The following is an 18841-nucleotide window of genomic DNA, read 5'->3' on the forward strand; positions in this document are numbered from 1 at the left end:
GTGCTTGTCCTTATTTAAAAATTATTGCCTCATTTTGTTCTAACATACTATGCTTTCCGTTTCTATATCGATGTATGCAGATTTGCATCAGGAACCCCCCTTTTTAGGCACTGTGGCACAACAAGTCTCTAATACTTAGCTTATTTTCATGTACTTCAAAATGCAATGCTAGTGGTAGCTCAGCTTCAGAAGTGGGCTATAGCACCCTAAACCGTAATGGACGTACATTTGTGGCAGTGTTTCTGCCAGTACAAAAGCACCTGATCACTACTTGTGAGGATCAGGTGGACAGAAGAGGTCAACATGTCATTTGCCATATGCTGGCCAAAATCGATGCGTTCAAGGAGGGTTTCCACAGTCCTGGGGCAAATTGGTCCTGGGGCAAACAGACATCGGCATTAGTAATGTTGCTTGTTCTCTGAAAATAAGAATGTTCTTTCTGTGAATTTAGCTTGGACAGCACAAAAAGTAGTCTCAATTTATTAAAGAAAGGAGTCTTCTTCCTTGCCTGATTTTTACCCATTGTTATCAATCACTCTCACACAAAGAGAACACAACATGAATATAATGTTCACACACCCTACTGTTAGGGTTTTTCCTAAGACTTTAATCCAGTTTAAAAGGGTTTTTTAACTTGGCTCATTTCACTGAGCTGATTTAAAGCACAGACACAAATAGTTTTTTTGTCTCTCATACCAAAGGAAGCATTAAATTGTAGCACTTGGGTAGGAATGAGTACCAGGGGAGGAGGGGTTTGGGGGTGGAGGGTAGCAAGAACCTCTTCAATTGGCTTTGCCATTCAAGGAAATTGTAACATCAAATTTAGCTAATGGTATAACATGCTAGTTCTTCAGACTAAAAGCATTTTTAAGGGGAAAAACCTTGCATCCAGTTTTTAGAGGTGAGAATGTTTTCAGCGATTGACAAAGCACAGCAAACTTCCTTATTGGTCACATATGTAAGGTAACAATTACTGTTAAAACTGAACAATTTAAAAAGTTAAATCACCTTTCTCTACCTGTACTATCTGTTACGTGCACTCGATCTGTTACGCAAAGTATACACAAAGTGCACACAGTTCGCTGTGATTTCCGTTTCTTTTTTTTCCGTGCATTAACATTTTCTCCTGCTGTTTGGTGTATGCCACTTCAGGAAAACTTAGAATCCAAACAAGTATTTTCAATTTTAATAGAAAGTATATAATTTATTACATGTCAAAATTGTCTATCAAACTCTTTTCTCAGCTTTAACTACCTGACAATATTTATATATCGTCTAACACAAATAAATTTGTAATCAAAAGTGATTAACGTTTTGATCAGACAGTTACTATCAGATGGTTAGTGTGGTCTGTGGGGCTACTGCTTACTCAGCAAACATGCATTCCTGGCTTGCTGCAATGTTTAGTAAAACGTGTTTGCATAAAATACTATGGAAGCCGATGTAAAATATTTTTTCCTTCACACTGTAATTGTCTGGTGATGATTACAAATGGGGACTGTTAGAAGTAGAAGAGGGGAACACCAAAAAGATAGGAGAAAAATGACCTCATAAAGAGGTTACGCACTGGAATTTCTTGACCAAAACCCTGTGGAATCTACATCCTTGGAGATATTCAAAACTTGACTGGATAGTCTAAGCAACCTGATAGAGCTTTACATTTAGCCCTTTTTGAAAAAGGGTTGGACTGCCTGACCTCCAGATGTGCCTTCTAACCTGGCCTCTGCTATAATTTACAGTCAACTGTCTGTGCCCTCAATTACTTCATGTTTCAATCACAGGAAAAGATGGAAATACTGTAGACCAGACAATTTATAATAGAAAATGGATACTCAGTATAAAATTATGTTTTTGTTTCCACTTGTACTATTTTAAAACTTAGTTTCCAGACTGACTTGTTTGAAATATATTTTTTAATGTGTTTATAGGCTGAGCTGCTCTGTATTAACTCTAAAAAAGGCATTTATCATGGAAAGCTTGACCCAGGGTTAATTTTAGAGGTGCTAGCAAATGCTGCCGTTATAAAGCCTCTTTTCCTGTTTATGGTAAGAACAGATCTTCTCTTTTCATCATACTTACTATCTTGCCAAAACCAGAGGTCATTAGCAAGGTGAATCTCTGTTTTTTCAGTGCTTCTGTCAATATAATTTTAGGAAATACATACAACTGCTGTACAATACAAGCTTTCAGATGGAAACATATGAAATTTTCAAATAGTTAAAAAAACAATATTCTAGTTCCACATTTTTCCCATTACTGTTATTGATGTTATTTGTATTTGGTATGAGGGATGTCAAGATTTTTATTTCTTTTTTCAGAAACTCTATGGGATATATTATTGAAAGATAGAGAGGTCCCTGCAGTTTCTCTTACACAGTTAATTTCTGTAGATTAAGAAAGGGTTTTCTAAAAGCTGAAATGGTTGTAGCTAATACCAGTGTACATCCATTAGGGCTTAGGATGCTGTGGCCCACATCTTAGCTGAGCTAACATTAGCAGTACTTAAACAATACAAGCAATATACTTGTATTAAAAAAAAAAAAAAAGGCAACCTATTTAGTATATAATCATGTAAAACCCTGGGAAGTCAATAAATATATAATACAGACAAACTTAACTTTTCACCCATACTTGGTAATACAAGTGCAGACATAGAGTCAGTTTTCCAGGTTTTCACTTTTAGGTGAGGATCTCAGAAGTATTTTTAAAAATGGACTGATAAATGGGGAGAAAAATTAGGGGCTTTTTCCCCAAAAATGTATGTATAAACTTATTTGAGGGTTTCAAAATACAGTCCCAACCCATCAAAATCTTTGGTAGAGGAGGCTGTTCATAGGTCCCTTGTAACTGGGCTGTCAAAAAACAGTGAACATTCATAAAATATAATTAGAAACAACTTGCCCAACATCACAATGCAGAGCTGGAAATAGAATTCCAGTCTTCTATTTAAAAATCATAAGATAAACACTGGATTTACAGTGTTCCTTATGTTCTATACAGTTTGGGATTATTTTTTTGGCAGGCTAACAAAGTTTAGCATAACACTGTGGCTTTATGTGGCCTTCTTTCCCTCTGTAGCATTCTTGGAACAATGCTACAATACAGTCATGTTAAAAGGATTTTTCCAGCACTTTCTGATTCTGAAGTTCATTCTCATATTTTGTGTACCAGAAACTCACGTCTGTGCAAGCACACACACAGCCACCTCCCCTATTACTAATATGTTTGAATTCTGGGCTTATTTCAAATTTACAGGATTTATTTATTCTAGACACACTAGATTTCCCACCAATAGAAAATAGTGTGACATTGTCTTACAGTATATAGATCAGTGAGATGAAGTCAGGAATGTTCATACTGTTTCTAATGTGCAGCTGAACATTGGAGAAGCCAGTACTGTACAATCTTATTTTTATCTGATAATTGGGAAAATTGTACACACGTTCCTTTCTAAAAAATCCTCCTAAATGGATAAAAAATACTGAATATTACATTACTAATAATAAATGCTTAGAAAAATCAACTGAATATCCATTTCATATTAATCTTTCAAGGAGGACTGAAAACATTGAAATTATATAAAACTAAAGTTAACACTTAAAGAAAACACCCTTACAGTGTGTAAAAAATAACCATATCTTTGTTTTCTTATTGACTTAAGTGTTTAACTTACTATTCTTCAACAAAGTCTTAACTTTTCGTCACCATGAGAATCATATAAAGAAAAGAAGGCAGGTCATAAAAGCCTTGAATGAAAGTGAGAATATACAGAAAGCACTGCAGCCATCAGAAAATTTGCAGGACACAGGGAAGGAGTGGCAGGGGAAGATGAAGAAAATAATAATGAACAGGGAAAGTTACAGTAAATGTAGGCAGAAGAGAAGCAGTCATAGTGTATATGCCTCAAGACTTTGAGTTTGGTAATTCATGACTGGCTAGGATTCTACCATCAGTAAGAATTAAAATTTTTTACAACTGAATAGTCACTGTGAAAATGAAATATTTATAACTATACCTAATGTTGACAAATATATTATTCTCATACTACAGCTTCTATTCTTGGTAAAGAAAATTTAAGTAGCAATTTTAAATCTTACAGAACAGAAATTGTTGTTCTCAACCTTTTTCATGTTACCCCAAATTACAGAAAAAACGGATATAGGACTTTCTTCCATTTTATTTTGGAAACTCCCCCCTAGATCAATGTAAAGAAAGAGCTGGTGATTATGACCCATCACCTACTTGGGTGCTAAGGACTGAAATAAAATTGTTTCTGGATTTCTCATAAAAATCTGAAGTCCACAAAAATATTTCTGAATATTTTATCATTCAGAAATTTAGTGGAATTTCTAGGGTTTTATCGGTGACCTGCAGAACTTCATGGATTTACATTAATACCAAAACTTTTAATCCAGTGCCTCCCTAAACACTTTACAGATCTAGCAGATGGTCAGTTAGAGCAGAGAATAAATTTTTCAGAAGAGAACCCTTAGTGAGGACCTAGCAGTAGCCTTCCAGTGCCACTTAAGAGAAAGTTACCAACCAAGAGTCTGATGCCAGGCTCACTACAGAGGACAGGAAAACAGAATGAGAGACAGCAATCAGAAACTGAGAAAGCCAGTTCCAGCTAGATATAACGAAAACATATTTCAGTATGATAATATTTAAGCATTGGAGCGGGTTTCCCAGAGAGACTGTGAGGTCACCAAGGTTTTCAAGATCCAACTGAACAAAGCTCTGGGCAGTCTGGCCTGAATTCAGTGTTGACCTGGCTTCAAGGAGATGGTTGCACTAGGTGACGCCCAGAGGTCTGTTCCTGCCTGATTAAGTCTCTGATTTGATTTGTAGCTAACCCTGGCACTGAATGTGACAAGTCTTTAAAGGGCAGCATGCAGCACTGCTTAAGAGTTTAGGACAGAAAGCAAAATGTAACTCTGATACTCTCAAGGAAAATTTAGCTAAGTAGAACAAATGCAGGCAAACTGCAGCCCACTTTGCTCCCAGTAACTGAAGTGAAAATCAATGAACACGCTACAGTTTTCTTCTAAGCCTCTTTGGGCAATCACAGGCAGCAGTATTTGTGTGCATCCCATTTATGCCCTGGTGTGCCTGGCATTTTTGAAAAGATAGTGGCATAAAAACTTCACCATGTGAGAAAGTCATTTCCACAAATCCCTTATAAGGACTAAAATGTAATTGTACTAGTGACCTTTAAGTATTGCAACTGTTTAAGAGCAATATACAGGAAGAAAAAATTATCCCAGGAGTTGATGTCTGCATAAATGGATCATAAACTTGTTAGCATCAGCATGTGAACTGTAGTGATCTGTAGTGATGTATAGGAGAAGAATGGAATGGAAGTGATTAATACTGGCCACTAGTGGGTTCTAGTTCTTCTGTTCTCGGGATGCCCAGAGTAAGCTAGATCATGAACTCTTTAGGCTCTCTGGTTCAAAGGCAGTTAATCCCCAAATGATTCCAGCCATGTAAGGAGTATAAGACGCTTGTATTCCACCTTATGTCCTAGATTTTGTATTTCAGATATTTTTTGCTGTAGGAGGTGTCCTGGTGCCTACTCTAAAAATCTGTTTTACCCCTCTTTCTGTCTGTAATAGGAGTCAGAAGCACAAACAAGGACATGTGTACTAGGGACTGTCTCTGCTTTGTCCTTCTCTTGTCTCCATATGCCACCAAAATAACAATTCCTTAAGAAGTAAAGAAAGGCATTTTGAATTAAGTAACAATATGTTTTAAAAAGAGATTTAAAAAAGTCACAGTACCTCTAAATACAGTGTTTCACTAACTTGTATAATCACTGCAGCATGAAGTCTAGGGATCATTATGTAGCCTCCACTTAATGGCTCTTAGGTGATGTGAAAATAGTTTTCCACTGTATTGTGGATTGTGCCATCCCCAGCCTGCATCTGTCCCAGGCCCCAGCAAAAAGGAGGTCCTAATTAACTAACCCCCAGGTGCCACAATATCCAGTTTAGCATGACTGCCTACTATGGCATAGTTTGTTGTTGCAATATTTTTTCTGTTATTCTCATTAGCCTTTTCCTCAACATTTTTGTGAAGAAATTAACAAAGTTATAACGTTTAGAAAATACAATTATTGAGCAGAGTGGAAATAAGAGATTTGAGTGGGAGTGCATACTGGATATTTACGGTGGAGGTCTTTTTTGCCTTAGAAAAGACCACGGGCACTGCAAGTTTTTCAGATGGACCATAAAAATGCTTGCCTGGAGTTATTTCTATGAGGTGATCGACAAAGGCTGCTTTTGGTTCAGGGAAACATGTTAAAAAGCTTCTTTTCATTAATTACATTTGATCAGTAACTCACTAGGGAGTTACTAACTTTCTCATAGCAGTTACATGATGAGCAGTGTTTCCACAAGTCATTCAGTTATACCTGAGTCGGAAAGAAGCACTGCTTTCCAGTCAGAGCGTAATATGCTTTGCCTTTCTTCATACACTGAAAGGAAGCTAAGGATCCTCATATTTCTGGTTCCAGTATAGTTCCTTCTTCAAAGCCCATCACCCTGTAGATCTTTCATACTTTCATGCTTTTTATGCCTATCCCTGAACTGGCACAATGCCAATTCAGCTCAGCGCATAATTAATCAGTATCGATTATATTCATAGTACATATAAGATTCCCATCAGCTTCAGATTGCAGGATACTCTTCCATTGCCATCTTTCTATTGCTTTTTCTAGTGTGTGCAACCTTGGAGACATCTATATTTACAACTCCTTGTGATTTATTTATAAGAGCAGAACAAGAATCTTCACTCCTAACAATGAAGACATCTCGAAGTTCTGCCTACACATAAAACTGTAGTACCTAAAGTCAAGATTATGCTATGCTGTTTTCCATTGAGACATTTCATGGAAAACTGTTGGTCTCCTCATCTCTTCTGAGATCTGCCCCTCTTCTCAAGACAGACTTGAGATGATTCTTCATCTTTTTTCTCATCAGATTATAGGAAGAACCCTTCTCCCTCTATTATGACTTATCCTTTCTGCATGCTCCTCCGAATCAATTAAAAAATATTAATCAAAGGAAAAGACACCTTAGAACACGGTTTTATGACAGTAAATGTACCTTTGGCAGGACATAACACTACCTGGATGCCTTTACTTTGGCTTCATGCCATCAGAAGCCATCTAGTAGAAGCCATCTAGTCACATCTGTGTGATGATACATACAAACTGGCATAAAGACTCACAGGAAGTGCTTTTCAGTCTAAAAAATCATATATTAATCAACATTTTCTCAACTGGGGCCTTTATGCCAAATTTCTTGGCCATGACTTTCCATAAGTAGAACCAGGGAATTTTGCTTCCACGTAAGAATAAACCCAGAATTACGTCTGCATACATTTCAAATACAGTGGAACAAAGGTCTATATGCCAAAAGATCTATTTGGTCTATTCACCAAACTCATTTATCTTTTGAGTCCTCTGAAAAAGAAGACATGTTAAAGCCCTGCTAATACACAGAATATCAAAAGAAGCATGTCATATTTGAAATTCAGAACTGATATATGAGTCAGCTCTGTCTTTTTCTTCTTCATATCTCTGAGGTTCGTGACTCATTCACTTACTTGAAGGGTATCTGTCAGAATGTCTTTAGTCGTTATTTCACAGTCAGACTTTATTCTACAGTCTGGCACAAAGTAATAGCGTAATTTCATTTGAGAGTATTTTGTGTACCTTCCAGATTTTTCCTCGAACCTTTTTAAACTCTTGGAGAAACAGGCATGGGATTGTATTAAGATCTTACATATTTGAGGAGCATCACACCCAACACCAAAAAAAAATGCACTAAAAGAAGCAATCTGTTGGTTGGTGTTCAGGGCATATCTTCATTAACCCCTACTTGTTGGTTGCTGGTCCTTTTCTTTAAAAGGAGAAAAAGCATCTCCTGTTATGCTAGCCAGAAAGAAAACAAAAAGCGAGTACTTTGGAAAGGTAAGTAGATAAGCATGTAGAATAGAAAGATTGTTTACTCCTTTCTGTCCTTTTCCCAGCTTTTTTTGGTGCTGCCGTTGTGCCTTTTCTGGGGCTTCTTGCATTGCCTGCTACCAAAGCCAGGACAGCAGGATGGACAGGAGGTTACCCTCGTATGATAGATTTCTCCATATGTTTCATACTGAATTTACATTCGGATGATAACAGCAGTCACTTTTTTTTTTTAAGTAGGCCACCTGTCCCTCATGCAACTGTGTCAGCTGCTTAGGTTTAAAAATAATTTTTGCTAAAAAAAAAAGTCTTCATACTAATAGAATCCTTAAATGTAAGATAATGAGATAAAAATTATATTGCTCATAAACTTCAATGGGGAGGGGTAAATCTTAGCAGTTTTAGATTGCTCACTCACATTCCAGTCTTACTTCCCTTTTCCTCTGTTTTTTTCTCCTTTCCCAGCTGAATAACATAAAATTCTCCTTCATAAAAAAAGCACAAACACACAGAGACCAAAAGAGATCACCTAGCAACTCCTGTTTGGCTACCGTTAGTTTGTATTAAAATTTAGGGGCTTTTTGTTTTGCATTACTGGGGAAAAGCCCTATAAACTTCTTGTTGAAGAGGATGGTTGCTAGTAGTCGCAGCTTTGGCACAACTCTTCTGCTTCAGATGGGCCTGCTGCAAAAAATCCTGAGGCTGAGAAATGAAAAGGAAGCTACATGGGAAAGATGGGATCAGAGAAGTTAGAGAGGAAAACTGTTGAGGAGCATGAAGGGAAGAATAGGTAGATGAGGCTGAGTAGCAAAGAAAATGGGCCAATTCAACTGTCAGTTGACTTTGTGATAATTGTTACAGCTAAGCAGTCTTCTCATAATTTTCATGCATTTAATGTCATATCCAGAAATTCTTGTGATGTTACAGAACAGTCTTAATAAGCCTTTTCAGCTGCCTGGCATCATTCTTCTGATCTACTAGTTGTTTCCAAAAATGTTACCTCTTTTCCTAAAGAGGTTGAAAATATTTCCCATACTTCTGCTTGATGCGGTTTCCTAGAATCACCTTCAAACTCGCAGATGGAGATGACAAACTAGAATTTATTTTTATTGTTCCCTGATCTCCTGTTTCCCCCCTACAGCCTCTATCAGGTAAGTACCTGCACTCCTACTATTTATTCCAAAGCCTTGTTTCATACAAGAAAAGCATTTCCTCAAATGCTGCTGTTGTGTATAGAAAAAGCTCTGAAGCAGGAATCAGTGATTTTGGAGGCGTATATTTTTAGACAGAAAAATCAATTTTTGGCTTCAGTTGTAAGGGAAACTGGTTTAAAGAAACTGAACCAGTTCTCTTATTTCACAGCCTCTAAAGCATGTCTGATTTCAGGTAGTTTGAATGCTAAAAGAATTACCAAAAAACCCCAAGCAAACAGCCCCACCCCACCCCACAGTAGTACCCAAAGGAAAAAATAGGGTGACTTGGCGACACAGCTTTTTCTGCTTATGTAATAGAAATACTGAGGAGAAAGTGCAAAGTTTGTTTTCAGTTATTGCTTTGTTTAAAAAAAAAAAATAAATCACTGTAGTCTAAATCAGTTTTTCTCTTTCCCATGAGCTTTAGCAAGGAGTATAAATTCCACAAAGCTTCAGCATTTTTTTCTTTAAATTATCCAAGGATGTTCTCAATGTCATGTAAGCCTTTGGAAAAAAATAGTTTGGAAAACGTAGTATCTCAACTCAGCTTCTGGTTATGAAAACAGCTAGTATAGCGATTTTTGAGGAACGTAAACTGTATAAGGTACTAAGGTTAGACAAACAGGATACAACGTCCACAGGTTTTGTAAGTCTCGGACATCGGAAGAGCGTAGCTGCAAGGAAGGCGCTGCCCTTCAGGGATGCTTCGGGCAGCCCCAGGCTTGACAGGCCGTTCCCGCACACCAGCCCGGCTGCGGCGGGGGTGGCGGGGGCTGCCCGTAGCCCGGAGGGCTACGGGCAGCCCCCGCCACCCCCGCCGCAGCCGGGAACCCTCCCTGCCGCCGTCCGCCATTGGCCTGCCGCTGCTGCCCGCCTCCTTTGAACGCTTGAGAAGGGCGGGCGGCGGCAGCGGCGCCTCGGCAGCGGGGACGGGACGGGCCGGAGCGCAGGGCCGGAGCAGGAGGCCGCAGGTAATCCGCGGGCACTCAGGGGCGGCTTTCTTCAGGCAGAGCTCTTGCTTATGAGGAGTGAAGGCACGTTCTATTGACTTGAGTGAACTTCACCGGGGTTTCTTTGCTGACGGGTCTTCTTGCGAAGTGGTAGCGTTCGTCGGAGTCTTCTAAGTTTCTACGCTTAGCGTAGCAGTGCTTGTCTGGACAGCTTAGTGCTTTATAATAGGTTGTATTCTTTTTCTTTGCGTATTTATTTGGGTTCAGCTTCTACTGACTTGCTAAGGTGGGCTTGCTATCTAAGCAGCTGCACTTGTGGTTGTGCTAATTTATAAATGTGTTTCTTACGGCCCTAGCTCTTACAACAGTAGGGCAGTACTGTGTACTTTTGAACTATGATGCTTATGAAGTAGGAATGGAAAAACTTGTTTTGCAATTTCTTTTGTGGATTATCTTTTCATCTGCTTGTTCAGTTACCAAAAAATAGTGACATTAATGGTGAACCTATAAGGTAAGCTTTTCTTGTTCTAAAGCCCTTGATGAAAAAGAGCTAGCAAATTGATTAAAATAATTAGCTGGAGACATAAAATTCATGCCATTGCTGAAATGAATCTAGTTCTCGGATTGTGAAGCTTATTTTTTGTTAGGTGTCGTTAAGTATTTAGCAAGTGTATGCTGATGAAGAATCTCTTGATGAATTGATATTCTGCATATGTGTGGCTGTAGTGTATTTTATTCTTCCATAATTGGATGGAAATAGTAAATCATTCTGGAGTTACTTCATCTGTTTTGAAGTAGGAGTATCAGCTAGCACCTTGATAGATATAATAGAGCTGCTGTGAGAACCAGGGTACAGAACATAATGTTAGGCCTGTATAGAAGTAGTTTGCAGGATTACCCTGATTTATATGCTACTTGAAGAAAAAAAACAAGGAAGAATTATGAGAGACTATACTTATGGGGGGGTACGGGATACTTCAGTGTAAAATTTCTATGTATTTTTCATCTGCCCTTAACACAGCTGTAACAAAGGCTACAAATACGTATGAGCTCCTTAGAGCACATGTCCTTACACAGTTCACTAGTTCTGAACCTACTTAGGCTGAGCACAGATACATAGTTCTTCCCTATCGAATTCCTGCATTGTTGTCTGCTCTGGCTTGGCTACGCAAGTAGGCTATTTTTTTGTACTGCTGTTTACTCTGTCTATAAACTGTGAAGTCAGCTTGAACTAGAAATTCCTATATGGTTCTTGCTTCTCTCCACACAAACTCCATCTTGCAGCTTTAGTTCTGTCCCATGGCAGAACTAAGCTGATTCTGGTGGTAGCTGCTGTTGAAAACTGCCTGGGTGTCTCTTTGGAAATAGTCAGAATTTTAATGCGCAGGCTGTCTGTGTTCGTTTATAGAATTACTGTTTCCAATAATATCCCTGCTGGTCTCATGAAAGGGGAAAAAAAATAAACAGTAATGAAAGAGATGCTGGGTTCGTTCCAGCTGAAAAGAACAGTAATTTTTTTTTCTTCAAAACTCTTCTTCTCTCCTCCCTCCCTTCTATCCACCTCCCTGGGAGGTGAGAGGGAATGTGACTTGTATCTTGGTCCCACCATGGAATTTTTTATGTGTGAGAGGTTTCTTTTTCCTTATAAAATAAGTCATCATTCTGCAAGTCTTAAATTCTCTCCCTCATAACTCCTGTCTGAAAAGGACCTTGCGAAGTTTATCTAGTTTAAAGTAATGATCAAGAGATGTGCTGCTAATTCCTCTGCCAAATTCTGTGACTTCACAAATATGCCACTTGCTCTCAAAAGTTTGTTGATATGCAGGACTTGCCAACAGTAGTTCCCAAATTAGTTACGGACCATCTCCTGCAAACTGCTCTTCATAGATGCACCTCTGAGCTCAACAGGAGCTCTGTGACCAAGTTCTATGCTTCTTCAGCAGGTCACTTGTGAGGATGGGCTTGTAGGGTTGGATGCGAAGTGTAGCCTTGAACAGAGTGAGTTAATGTACTTTTTGCTTTTTCAAATGCAGTGCTTCAAAGAATAATATTTAAAAGTAGTGTTTTGGATTACTATTGTATCTAAATAATTTAGAAAAATTTTGTACTCTTTCCCTTCTTTCCTTTTAACCTTCCTTCCTTAAATGGCTTTTTTTAATTTGAAAAAAAAAAAAAAAGAGGGAGACCTCTGTCTAGCATTTGCTGTATCTATATGTATATTTGCCTGTAGATACTTTTTTTTTTTTAAACTCTCATTACCTCTAGTCTTGAACCGTTACCCCATCAGTGATTATTGTCTTTGTATAACACCTTCAGGTAAACCCCAATTCTGCAAAGGCTTGCATGCAATTAGGCATATATACATATATATATATAAAAGTCTTTGTAACTAGTTAAAGCAAATGCCCTGCCTCACCTGTGGTACCTCTGTAATTTTTTCAGACTTGTTTTGTTACCTGGTTATAGGAAGGGGGAGGAAATCAGCTGGCAGTGAAGAATGCTGTGAGGTTCAGAGTTCTTTGATTCCGCGCTGCAGGTGCGTGTGTTCATTCACACAGCAACAGGAACAGCACTGGTCTAGCAAAATTGTTTATCTGGTTAAAATGCACCATTCGTGTTAAGCCCGCAGGAGGGAAAACTTACAATCCTGGCATCCCATCTATACCAGCAGCTTGGCTGTCGCTGTTAGATCGGGGTAGAGTTTCCCTGTCCCACAAACTCTGAGAGTGCAGAAAATGTTTCCACCCTGTGCTGGAATAAAGCAGATTCCCCCTTCCCTTCCCCCAAGCTTTTGTGGAAAAAAACAAAGTGTGAGCAACCCACACAGAATAGCCAACAGCCGGGTGAAGGGGCATTCCGGGGGCGTAACAAATACAGGTCAGGTGCCTTCCTTGGATCCCGGGTTGGGAAGCAGGTCTCCTTTCCTTCATGTGACTGCACTGGTGGCCGAAGCCGCCCGCCTTCAAGGCAGGACAGGTGTATCTGCAGCACGGCCGGTTTCGGCGCGGATGAGCTGGCACCTTCCCCCCCACACCCCGCTCCGCTCCGCTCCCCCCCCGCCGATCACATGGTTGTTGCGCTGGAAGACTGCCAACAAAATCTGGTCGCTACATAATGATGGGGAACTCTTTTGAAAACAAAATAGGGAGGGGAAAATCCCTACCCCCGCCCCCCCCCCCCCAAAAAAAAACCCCAAAAAAACCAAAAAACAAAAAACCAAAAAACCCCCACCAAACCACCCAGTAAAGCCAAGTCCGAAGACCAGGGTGAAACACAGGAGAGGCAGGGGGTTTCAGCGACAGCCATCCTTCATTTGATAACAGAGTTTGGGAATTAAATCCCCCGGCAAAACCCGGAAGCCCTTCCCCGCTCGGCTCTGGCCGGGGCTGCCCCCGGGGGAGGGCAGCGCTTGTCTCTTAGCTAGGGTTTTGCGGGCGCAGTGTAGGTGTCGGCGCCCCGCTCTGCGAGCTGATTAACCTTTCCCCGTTGCGGGGGGGGGCGAGGCGTAGGTGGTGGTTTGAGCAGAAGGCAGCTGCGGGCATGGCGAGATGGGATCCGGGCGGGGAGGCCGGGCCCGGGGAGGTGTGTGAGCCGTGGAAGGGCACCGGCATCTCTGCATCTGCCAAGACCCGCGGGGGGTGCCGTCCCTGCCGCGGTTCAGGCAGCGCCGGCAGGAGCTGGGGGGGGGAGCGGTGTGCGGCGGGCAGCGCGCGCGCGCAGAGGCGCGGGTTGGGGCGGGGGGGGGTGACAGGAGGAGCGGGCAGGGCGGCGGCGGCACCTTCATCGGCGGGCGGGGGCTACGCAGAGAAGGTCCTGCCGGTTTTTCTAGCCCTGCCTCCGAATAGCAGCAGCGGCGGCGGGGTGAGTCACTGTTTGGCGATGGAGTGGGCGGGTGTGTGTGTGTAAGAGAATGAATGATGTCAGGGCGGACGGCGGCTCCGGCGGCCGGCATGAGGCTGGCGGTAAACACGGCGGCAGCCCCTGGCCAGCGCTGCCCCCGGCGCCTCCCGCCCCGCAGCCGCCCTCCAGCGGGGGAGCGCTCTGCGCCGCCCCGCCGCTGAGGGCAGGAAACCTCTGCGAGAAGTGTCGCCTCCGCTGACGCCCTTAAAGCCAGTCAGTCCCTTTCGCCAGGAAGGAGAAGAGTCTGAGGCCGCCAGAGGAGCAAATTGCAGGGGAAGGTAGAGATTGTGGCAAACTTTCTAGCTGCTTCTGCGTGTGGCCACCTCAGCGGTGGGAGTGTCTGGCCATTAGGAACTGCACAGCCCACGCCTGGGAGCCCTGAGGCTTCAAAAAAGACTTCCAGCTGCCTTTAGAGGAGGAACTGCCAGCAGTGCGAGCTTTTGCATATACAGCTGAGTAGGTAAGTTGGGAACGGCACAGGTGGATTAAAAGGGTGGCGTACCACAGATAGGCACTTAAAGAACCTCTTTCGCAGAAGACCTCTCCGTGTGAGCTGGACAGAGACTGAGAAGAGCAGTCCTGTACTTGTGGGCTCTTCCATTTCTAGAGTATGTATGTTTTACCTGTCGGATAGTCTTAATTTGTCTCTTGAAGACGCCCCTCTAATTAGGGAAGGCGCTTGGTGTTTTGGTTTCTCTTGAAAATATGTAATGCATGGAACAAGCTAAGTATTTGCTGGCAACATGGGGTATAACATGGAGCAAACTAAGTATCTGCTAGTAAAATTGTATGTTCTTGATGTGGGCAATGTGTGCATACCACTTAGAGCAGTACCGTGTACCTGGTTGAACAGGAGGGGACTGCAAAATGCTTCCTTCCAGCTCAGGAAGATAAAGGATTATTGTAAGGATCATAATGGTGTTGTGAAAGTGCATTGCTGTAGGTTTTGATTAGTGTTTTGTTGCGGTGTGTCTGCTCTGCTGAAGCCACTCTTAAACTTCCTGAAGTGCAGCTAAACTAAACTTCTCGATGTAGTGGCAGACTATATTTCTATTAACACTGCATGGTTTCTGGCTTAAATTTAGCTCAAAATCCTTGTGAAAAGTAGTTAGTGCATGACCTTCTGGGAATATAATAAAACTCCTAGAATACAACATAGACTAGCTGTTGTTCAGTTTGATCCATTTCTAATAAATTGATTATTTTTTTTTAAGACCTTAGAAAATCAAATATCTATCTAGCCTCAAACTATTACTAATAACAGCTATTAATTCATACTCGGGTAATTATATAGGTGAATGGTTCCATAAAGATATTAGCATAAACTGAGCAGGTCCATGATATTTTTTGAGGCAGTAGGCCTTACAGGAGTTTTGGCAAGCTTCACTTTAAGTTGCATTTATTAAATGATTTGCCTAAAAAAACAAACTACTTTTAAAATTATATTTAGTGTAGTTACTTAGGTCTACTATTATTTGACAGGACAGGTTTTTGGAGACTCTATAGACTTAGATACTTCCTCTCTATAAACCAGGAACTTATTCTTTATTTTAACCTAACTTAAATGATCTAGAGTTTAATTTACTAGAAAGGTCAATGTGCTTGCTTCCATATTTTTTTTCCTTTTGGATATGATTTACATTGCTTTTCAGTAAAAATTTATAATCCATGTCTGATTTTAGAGAAACATATACTTGTGTCTCTGTTCTTCACAAAAATATTCTTCAAGTATACCTTTTGTAGTATGTGCAGCCACAAGGGGTATTTGGACGAATCTAAGTGGTGATGGGGGGAAACCTGAGGTGAAATTGTAAGGTGATGACAATAGTATGTAAATAAAGGCTTGCAATGAGATTGATTTCTGTACTGTCCTTGAAATGAACTTATACAATGGAGAAATGAGAACTTGAAGAGAGCAAGGGTAGATTTTTTTTTCCCTACTCTTAGATTGGTAATCTGAATCTAGAATGACTTCATGCACCCCTAAATTTTAAATATTGAGCCATGGTTGGCATGTTGATGAGCATCTATTTTTTTAGATCATAAAAAATGTCTGGCAATTTTACTGTTGTAAAACACAAAAATGATAGGGCTTAACAATCCTGTTTTCATAAATTAGTTTTCTTTTGAATTCAAAACTTAATGTTCCAAGTAGACATCAGAAGTATTATATCATAGATGCTGCATTGTTAAAAAAAATAATTGTATTTCCTTACTGATTTAAAAAAAACAACCCAAAACAACAAACAAATAAAACTCAAACAACAAAGAAACACTCCCCACCACCCCATACCTCCCTGTCTCTGGGACAGCTTAATAAGAGACTTCATCTCAAGTATTTTTCATTCTGAAAAACAGAGAAGTCTTTACTTACAGTGTATTAGTATGCAAAATAGAAGCATGAAGACTAGAAAGTACTGTACTGATTTTTTTTTAAGGGTTAGCAAAATAAATAAAAAAAAAAAATTGAAACAAGTGATAGATTTAAAAATTGAGTAGTTTTTCTTAAGGACCAGGGGACATAAAAGAAGTTTTCTCAAGAAATGGCTCATTACAGTTACGTCTCCTAGTGTGGAAATGGATTTTGATGATGCAGGTATTTGTAACAAAACTGCATGCATCTTCTGTTCGGATTTTCTTTTAATTTTGACAGGCTGTTGGCCTACAACGTTCTTTGATACTATTGGTGGGGAGTGGACAATACAGATGCTGTGACATTTTATTTAGTATGGATATGGTATTGCAGTAGTCTGAACAGATGCTGGGAAGATTAATGTAACACTAAGTCCACTGTCTTCAGAGATCTGTGTTTGCTGGGAGAATTGTTTGTACCATGGACACCACTGTCTCCGAAGATGCTGCGGACACTAAGAATGTCAGGCATCCAGGCACCAGTGTCCCAGCAGATGCTGAAGACCTTAAGAGCTGCTGATGGGACAGTTTTATGTAACACAACTAGCTCTGTCTTGTCTATTCTGCACCTGTTTCGAAGATGTTTCTTAACTATACTGAACCCGACTGTTTTAGTGAGGCTCCAGAACTTTAATAACCACAAGTGTCTCCTATATGAGGACGCTTGCTTATGTTATCACTATTTCTCTTCCCCAGAATAGCTTTTGCATGGACATGTGTGTAATACAAAGAATAAAGTACTTCTTGCCAATATAGTTGGTTTTGCAAGCCTCACTTATAGCTGTTGATATGAGTTTTAATAGGACTAAACTATATACTAAAACTAAATCGGCTTCAGGAAAACCTGTTACTTACCCTCTAGGTAGCATGTATGTAGTATCTGTAATACAAGGGGACTACTGTGCCTTGAGGTCGTGCATGTGGTGGCTGAGTGAAACTTCCCGCCTTACTGTGTGTTAAGTCCCTTTCAAAATATTCAGCGTCAAGTGTGAGTCCTCTTCTTGTTTGCAGTCTGATGGCATTAAAAATACCAAAGTCTAGTCTGTTGTATGGATGAAGAAATTAAAATAGTTTCTCAGAGTATCTGAAGCTGTTGAGTTAATCATTGCAAATAGAATGATTCTCAGTAAAACAGCATTCAGGTCTAAATCCTCAAAGAAAACAATTCTTGAGCATGATTACTCAGGAAAACTTCATTGCATTCACTCTGACAAGACAGTTTTATTGCAAAAGAAGCATGTATTCAATATTTAACTGCTTGCTTTTCAAATAAAATACCTCTTCTCAGACGTTTAACTACAAAACATCCTGTTCACTTGAAGGTACCTGAACAAAAAGCAGGTGTCTTTCTTTCACTTACCTTCCCTAGTTTACGTAGGCTGACTTGCAACTGCCATGTTTAAGTTTCAGCAACATCCTACTTACTCTTTATAAACTTCATAAAGAAAAACTAAGTTGCAGCTATCAGTGGACTGTGAGGCTTCCAAAGGGTGAGCTTTGCTGCCACACAAAGCAATGTCTTACTGTTCCTGGCTTTTAGATTTATTTTCTTGCTACTCCATTCTGTAGTCTTCTGTTTCCTTTTCTCTGTATATTCAGATTTCTTTAGGCTGAATCTTAGTAGAATCCTGTGCAATGCAGTAAACTTCACACTAAGCTTTACAGTGTTTTTATGTGTCTGCAGTTACTGATGCAAAGTGGACTAGGGTTGTACACCTGTTCTTCCTTGAGGAAAAGATGGTGAGCCTCTTGGGTGCAGCACACTGAATGTTTTGGAAAGTTGCATCAGCTAACTTGGGTGATTTAAAATGAACTGATGCAAAGCACTTATGGACACTTTTGCTTAAGAATGGCTAAATTTAAATTCATTCAGGATTACTTTTGATTTATCAGTAATCTAGAATCTTAAATATGGAGTGTGTAGAGTTGAATTCAAGACATAAGCATATCATGGCTGAAACACAATAGAGAATTTTGGAGTACAAATAATGCCTAAGTATGTATCTTCAATTACAGTAATGATACTTTGATGGTGAAAGGGATGGACATCAAGAAAGAAATCAAACAAAGTGAGCAAAACAAAATCAGGAAGCTAAACATATTTAAGCTGTTCATTCTAATCCCCATCTGATAATTTAGAAACTGCCTACAGCAGCTTTTAATCACCAGTTTTCAGAAACTCCCCAGGTAATGTTCTTTGTGAAATAGGATGTTTCAGAGGCAGGGTGTGTTACTTGTTATAAACCAGTATGTCCCATGTAGTAACCTTTACTCATTTGGGAGAGAAGATCTTTTTGCCCAGGGTCTCTATTGACATCTTAGGCCTAGGTCCATCTTGCTACTATATTGTAAGCTCAAATGTTCCAAGAATGAAGTTTTAAGTACTGATATGGGTTAAATCATACTAGTACACTACTTCA

At 40.1% G+C, this 18841-nt stretch overlaps 1 protein-coding gene across 4 annotated transcripts in view; it reads left to right on the forward strand.

Annotated features, from left to right (window-relative positions):
• The first annotated feature begins 10094 nt into the window (after nt 1-10094).
• The window catches only part of SGMS2 (sphingomyelin synthase 2), a 42162-nt gene continuing 33415 nt past the window's right edge, over nt 10095-18841 (forward strand). Inside the window, exons 1-2 of one of the 4 annotated variants that reach the window (XM_054203635.1) lie at nt 13632-13691; nt 14313-14469. The gene's annotated coding sequence lies outside the window, so the exon portion shown is untranslated. Of the gene's footprint in view, nt 10131-13631; nt 13692-13975; nt 14470-14544; nt 14618-18841 lie in introns of those variants that run through there. The other 3 variants (XM_054203636.1, XM_054203637.1, XM_054203634.1) reach the window with 3 other exon arrangements.

This window comes from Rissa tridactyla, chromosome 5, assembly GCF_028500815.1.
Source record: "Rissa tridactyla isolate bRisTri1 chromosome 5, bRisTri1.patW.cur.20221130, whole genome shotgun sequence".
Lineage (NCBI taxonomy): Eukaryota > Metazoa > Chordata > Aves > Charadriiformes > Laridae > Rissa > Rissa tridactyla.